Genomic DNA, 7,500 nt, shown 5'->3' with positions numbered 1-7,500 from the left:
TAAGTTATGAAGAGATCAAAGAAATGAAAGAGTAGGGTGAAGGGATAGGGGAAAGGAAGAAGGGGAACTGGAGAGGAAGGGAGAGGGGAGAGGAGGAAAGAAGGGAAACAGAGAGAGAGAGATAGTGATGTCTAAATAATATCATCTACCATGTTGTGAAGGGGAGATAAGACATGATACACAACAGCCCCGGTGGTGGTGGTGGTGGTGGTGGTCACACTGGTTTATGGTGCTAGTGGCAATGATGATGATGATGATGATGATGATGATGATGGAGGTGGTGATTGGGATAGAGGTGGGGATGTTACCATCGGTACTGATGATGATGATGAAGATAGTGATGATGGTGATGATGATGGTGATAGAGCTTGCTGCTGTTGTGATGGTAAATGTGGTGGCAAAGCTGTTGATGGTGATTTCCTATAATACATGAGGAAGAGGAGGAAGAGGAGGAGGAGCGAGAGGAGAAGGAGGGAGATAGTTATTGCTGTTTTTGTTGTTGATGATGGCCATGGCAAGGGATAATAATGGTGATGGTGGTGGTGATGGGTGCGGCGATAGCAAATGATGGTTATGATGATGATGATGATGGCCCGGTGGCAGTGTGTGGTGGTGTTGGTGCCACGTGAGGATGTAATGATGGCACTGGTTTTGGTTGTGCTAAATGTGGTCATAGTCATCATCATCATCATCATCATCACTGTTAGCAGTATTGGTAGTAGTGGTGGTGGTGGTGGCAACGGAAGCATTGGCAGGGTTTTGGTTTTAGTGATAGTAATGGAAGTAATGGCTAGTGATACTGCTAATGGTGGTGGTGGTGGTGGTGGTGGTGGTGGCGGCGGTGGTGGTGGTGGTGGTAGTTGTACTACTACATGCATTATTGGTAGCCATGTTGGCAGTGATGGTGGGGGAGCACCAAAAAAAAAATCTCTTCGTCTGTTATTAATGCAATAAAATATGTCTTATGCTTGACCAAAACATCAATGGAATAATTATATATATTCACGTGTGTATAAATGCATATACATACATATATGAGTGTGTGTGTGTTGTGTTTGTGCATCTGTATAAACACATGCACATGCACACGTGTTATGCATATATGTGAGTGTACGTGTATACACACACACACACATATACACATATATACATACATATATATGTACATATATATTTACATATATATATTTACACACACGTATATATACACATACATATTCATGCATATATACATTGATATGTATGCATATATATATATTTATATATTTATATATATGGCAAATGAAAGACGAAGATGAAAAATGAAGATGCAATATATAGATATAAATGAGAAAATGAAGACAGAATATAAATATATATATGTATGTATATATATATATATATATATATATATATATGTGTGTGTATGTATATATATATATATGTGTGTGTGTATGTATATATATATATATATATATATGTATATATGTGTGTGTATGTATATATATATATACAAGAGAGAAAGGACACGTCTTTCTGTATTTCTGTGTTTGTCGGTGTCTGTAATGAAATATGGGTCAGACAAGACAAAATGCAATCCAACAGAATGTTTCCAGCCGGACCAAAGATAGATTTTTATTGTCATTGCTGTTAACGTTACTCATTTCGCTGTCGAAGGAGGAACTTTCCCAGTTCCGTTCCATGTTCCACATCGCATAGGACTACTCTTTGTCCTATCCACCTTAAAACTGATGCATTTCCAGATGAAATAACTAATATGTCTCTGCATAGAGCTTCCGTGGAATATTTATACAAAATGCCTTTGTTTGTGTGTTGGGGAGGTGTATGTATGCATTTATGTATGTATGTATATTTGTGTGTTTGTGTGTATATATGTATGTATCTGTCTGACTCACCCTTAATAATGATAATAATAATAATAATAATAATAATAATAAAGTGGCCAACAAGTGAAAGATGTGTGGCTTTGGGGTATTGACTTCTATTTCTAGCAAGCTGGTATTTTGGTACTCTTATTTATTTGTGTGTGTGGGTATGTATGTATGTATATATGTGTATGTTTGTCTATATATAGATATGTATTTCTATGTGTGTGTGCATGTGTGAATATATATATATATATATGCATGTGTATTTGTATGCATACATTTATATATATATATATATATATACATATATATGAATATATGTATGTGCATTTGTTTGTGTTTGAGAGTACAGCAAATATTTTTATCTTACATATTCTATGTTTTAACAAACAAAAACTCTGCTTTCCCTAATTCCAAGATTACTCTTCTAAAGCAGAATATATTATTTCAGAAACGACCAGGTTTCTTCCTCTAATTTACATTATTTACATTTGACGGATATTTATCCTCGTCTTGTTTGTTGTTAACCCAACGTTTCGGCTGATATACCCCTCCAGCCTTCATCAGGTGTCTTGGGGGAAATTTCGAACCAGGGTTCTTCCTTTATCCTAGGATATTTTTCGATAGGGACTCCACTTGAAAACCACTGGCTTAGAGTGTAACAGAGAGATGAGAGATCAGTGTCTTGCTATAGAGAAGATACTTACTATAGAGAAGATACTTGGCTATTCCAGAAGGAAAAAAAATAGGAGAGGAAGAAGAAATAGAGTCATAGAGAAATATACAGAGACAGACAGAGTAAGAGATAGAGAGAGAGAGAGAGAGAGAGAGAGAGAGAGAGAGAGAGAGAGAGAGAGAGAGAAATAGTAATATAAAATGTTGTTTATAATATCAACTTAGAGAACAATCCCTTCGTTCACCACTGCCATTATTAAAAAACCCTGTGATGAGAAAACACATATGATTCTCCATGTAACACAAGATAAATTATAAAAAACACAAACTAGGGTATACGAAATCCAGCATGAAATACAAAATAGGCTGAATATATGATTTTTATACATCTTCCATGAAAAAGATAACTTCTAATTTTTCTTTTATATTCCAATATATTTCAGTTTGCCAATCCATTTTTATTCAATGATTTTTGCTTTTTTTTCTATTTTCTCTATGTTACCATTTATTGTTTGGTTCTAGTTTGATAGGAATATATCTGGGGTTTTTTTGTTGACAGAAAAAAAAAAAAATGGTTGCTGTGATTCTGTTCTTAATCTCTTAGAGAGGTATTAGTACATCGTGCCTCAAGGAATAGAATTGATGAAACTCTAAGAATATTTCTATGTGAATAGTAAAGCATCCTGCTGTGTGATATCTACAACATACACACACACACACACACACACACGTACACACTTATATATGTGTGTGTGTACATGTATATATGTATATGTGTGTGTTTGCATTTAAGCATGTGTGTGTGTGTAAGTATATATATGTGCATGTGTGTGTATGTATGTGTGTGTGTAAGTACATGTGTGTGTATGTGTGTGTATATAAATGTGCAAGTATATATGTGTGGGTGTGTGTGCATCTGTATATATGTGTGTGTGTGTATCTGTTAATATGCGTGTGTAAGTATGTGTGTGTATATGTGTATATAAATGTGTAAGTATATATGTGTGGGTGTGTGTATATGTATATATGTGTGCGAGTGTGTGTGTGTGTGTGTGTGTGTGTGTGTGTGTGTGTGTCTGTGTTTGTATTTCATGACTTTGATTGTATGGAGTTTATGACATTTATAATACTGCCATAAGAACCAGAAATGAAATCAAAAGCATTGGCTTGAAGCAGCCATCTCTGCCTGAATCTTTTACAAAGGTTCTTCAACAAAAGAACAGAAGAATAACCGTTTCCTTCAAACTTTCATTTCATGTTTCAAAAACACAATGCATCACCCACTCCAGGAACCAAAACCACAATCTTATAATCAAATGTACAACACCCGAACCACTGTGCCGTGTGCCTCTACTAAAATATAAATCTACCTCCTTCAACTCATATAGACCAGTGCTCTCTTGTGGTACACTTATATCCTCTTCAAAATTTGGTGGCACGCCTGAATTAAAAATATAACTAAAAGTATAGGGAAAAAAATTATATTCATATTGCACTGTGGCAGCACACCTAACATGGTCTTGTGCCATGGCTTACCAGTTGCAGAACACTGATAGAAACTCGTAGGGCTGGTCTTCTGGTTGCTGTGGTGCAAGAACATTCATTTACACAACACATCACCTGGTCCAGGAATTGAAACCACAATCTTACAACGGTGAGTCCAACACCCTAACCACTAAGCCACGTGCCTCTACTTTGACAGCTTTCCTCCTTAACCCATCTGTTATTGTATTTCTGTTGAGATGTTCTGTGTTTTCTTTGAATTAATCTTTAAATATAACAAAGAATTTAGTAAAATAACTTAGTTATCGTTAAGCTAGTGTAAGGAACATAAATTGTGACTAAGGTTTGGTGGAAGATTTTAATTCAGAACTTTATGAAAATAAGACATTTGTACTTCAGAGCCAGAACCAGTTTCAACAGGGTTGGTGTCAAAAGGGTTAGGGCCCTAATGGATATTGTCATTCAAGATATATGACCACTAAACTGGCACTCGGTCAGTTAGGACAATGAGTGGTCCAGTTGTCCAAACAATGGATCAGCTTGCTCATTAAATTAACATGCAAGTGGCTGAGTGCTCCACAGGCACATAACTTTAATATAGTTCTCAAGGAGATTCAGCATGGCACAGAATGTGACAGGGCTGGCCCTTTTCACTACAAGTCATCATCATCATTTAACTGCCATTGTCCATGATGGTTTGGATGGTTTGACCATGGCTTGCAAGCCGGAAGGCTGCACCAGACTCCAGTCTGATTTGGCATGGTTTTCTATGGTTGGATGCCTTTCCTATCACCAACCACTCCAAGAGTGTAATGGCTGCTTTTATGTGCCACTGGCATGGGTGCCATTTGTGTGACACCAGTATCTGCCATGACTGCGATTTTGCTCAGCTTGATGAGTCTTCTTCTCAAGCATGACATAATGCCAAATGGTCTTGGTCCTTGCCTCTGTGAGGCCAAATGTGAAATAAAACATCTTAGTCAAGGACGCAATGCCCTGCCAGGAGTCGAACTCATGACCTTATGATCACCATGCACCTTTACTTATGACCACTACTTGTCATACTAAAACTCTAAACACAATATCACTTCTAATTAAATATTGAACATAAATCACCATCATAAACAACAGGTAACTCGCAATCAATATACAATTCATCGAGCATGGCGTCTTCGTATCACATAAATTTTCATGTTTTACAAAACATGAAAATCTCAAGCCATACACAAATGAAGCATGAAAACCAAACAGAACACACACTTCTGTGCAAATTGAAATATTCGTTTCGCTCAGTCAGCCATGTGGAACGCTTAATATATTTCCCAGCATTCTTCTTGTTTTAGTTTCATGTGACTCCATTGTCCAATCGTGCCTAGTATATTATTCACCTAGGATAGGTTTGTATCCATTTATAAAGACCAACCATTACGAATGCTGGTTCTTTCTATAAACCTTTTGAATTTAAAGGGAGGCGTTCTCATCCCATATTTCCATATATATTTGATGAAACCAATTTTGTGCTCATTGTTTTATATATATACATACACACATACACACAAAATACATATAAATATGTGTATAGTATATTTATACACAGGTGCATATGTGGCTGTGAGGTAAGATGTTTGCGTTCTGACGATGGAGTTCTTTGTTCAGTCCTACTGCGTGGCACCTTGAACAAGAGTCTTCACCTGTAGCTCCAGGCCAACCAGAAACTTGTGAGTGGATTGGGTAGGCAGAAATTGTGTGGAGGCCCATTGTGTGTGTGTGTGTGTGTGTGTGTGTGTGTTTAAATAAGAGATAGTGGCACAACAAGGTACCAATGTTTTCTGGAAATAGCAGTTGATAGCTGTACGAGGCTATAGTAAAGCTTCACTGAATGTATGGAGGCAAAGATTAATTAATAGATATTTGTCTGATATATATATATATATATATATACATATATATATATATATATATATATATATATATATATATATATGTGTATATATATATATATATATATATATATATATTATTCTTAAATAAAAATATTATTGACAGTGACTTCAAAGTTTCGTCCATCATTTAAACCATCGTCAGACCATGACTTAACAGGTTGAAACTTCAAAGTCCCTGTCAGTAATATTCTTGTTTAAGAATAATAAATTTGTTCTCTACAAAAGTATAGACTAACCCCACAGATTAATGTAAATTGTTTTTACTATAATTGAACATGGAAACCAAACATTAATACATATGTGTGTGTGTGTGTATCTATAAATATATATCGTTGCTATTATGTTAAACTGTTGTATGTCCAAATTTGGCCAATAGCGTTTTTTTTAGGTTTTTATTTTTACTTGCAATAACCGGTTCTTTTGTTCAAACTATCATAGCTGCTTCAGATGCCAAGATATCAAAAATTGTCAAAGTGTAGTAGAATGGTTCTGCTATGGAATGGTGAAACTATTTTTTCGTTTTCAGGAAAAGCAATGTTTTGGACTTTGGACACTTTTGCATAATAGCAACAATATGTGTGTGTGTGTGTGTGTGTGTGTGTGTGTGTGTAGATATCTATATATATTATTCTTTTATATGTTTCAGCCTTGAGGCTGTGGCCATGCTGTAGCACTGTCAAATATATATATATATATATATATATATATATATATATATATATATATACATACACACACACACACACACACATATATATATAAATGTGTGTATATATATATATATATGTGTACTATTATAAACATGTATATATTTATTTATGTATATACACACACACACACACACACACACACACACACACACATACATACATACATGCATTTTTATATGTGTGTGTATTAAGATATATATCTCTATCTAGATGAAACTATTTATATGAATGCATTTGACAACTTAACATAAAACACTTGTATAATATTGAAGAAGTGACATTCCTTAGCAATGTCTGCGAGAAAGTCTTTTCTCTCTTTTATATTTCTGAGTGAGTGCCATTCCATTTGTTAGTTGCTTGGTTGAGTTCAGTGGTTCGGAAAGTATAGAAATATGGAGATGAAATTTCTGTTGATACCTGGAGAAATAAATGGCCAATTTATTTACTACCTCCCTTCCAAAATCAGAGAAACTATTTTGAAAATATTGCCTGTTGATAACACTAATAATCCTTTTTACTACAGGCTGAAGGCCTGCAATTTTGAGAGGAGGGGCTAGTCAAATACATTGACCCTGGTGCATACACAGCACAGCTTGGTTCAGGAATCAAACACACTATCTCATGATTGTGAGCCCAATGCTCTAACCACTGAGCCACATGCCTTCACCACTGAATGGTACTCTTAAACAATATTCCCAAATACCAGGAAACCCAAACATATCATTTCCATCCACCAATGGGGTTGATTCATTCAACTAAAATTCTTCAAAATTCTGCCCCATAATGGCTGCAAGTGTAATC

The 7,500-nt window shown here is 35.5% G+C and overlaps 2 long non-coding RNA genes across 2 annotated transcripts in view; both read left to right on the top strand.

The window, feature by feature from the left end:
- LOC149131480 (uncharacterized) overlaps positions 1-7,500 on the top strand; it is a 520,436-nt gene that overhangs the window by 337,585 nt on the left and 175,351 nt on the right. The window lies entirely within an intron of this gene.
- LOC149131481 (uncharacterized) overlaps positions 1-7,500 on the top strand; it is a 260,458-nt gene that overhangs the window by 162,267 nt on the left and 90,691 nt on the right. The window lies entirely within an intron of this gene.

The sequence above is a fragment of the Octopus bimaculoides genome, chromosome 21 (assembly GCF_046866305.1).
Source record: "Octopus bimaculoides isolate indiv1 chromosome 21, ASM4686630v1, whole genome shotgun sequence".
NCBI classification, from domain to species: Eukaryota; Metazoa; Mollusca; class Cephalopoda; order Octopoda; family Octopodidae; genus Octopus; species Octopus bimaculoides.
The sequence above is the reverse complement of the archived record's forward strand: the minus strand, read 5'-3'. Positions and strand labels throughout refer to the sequence as shown.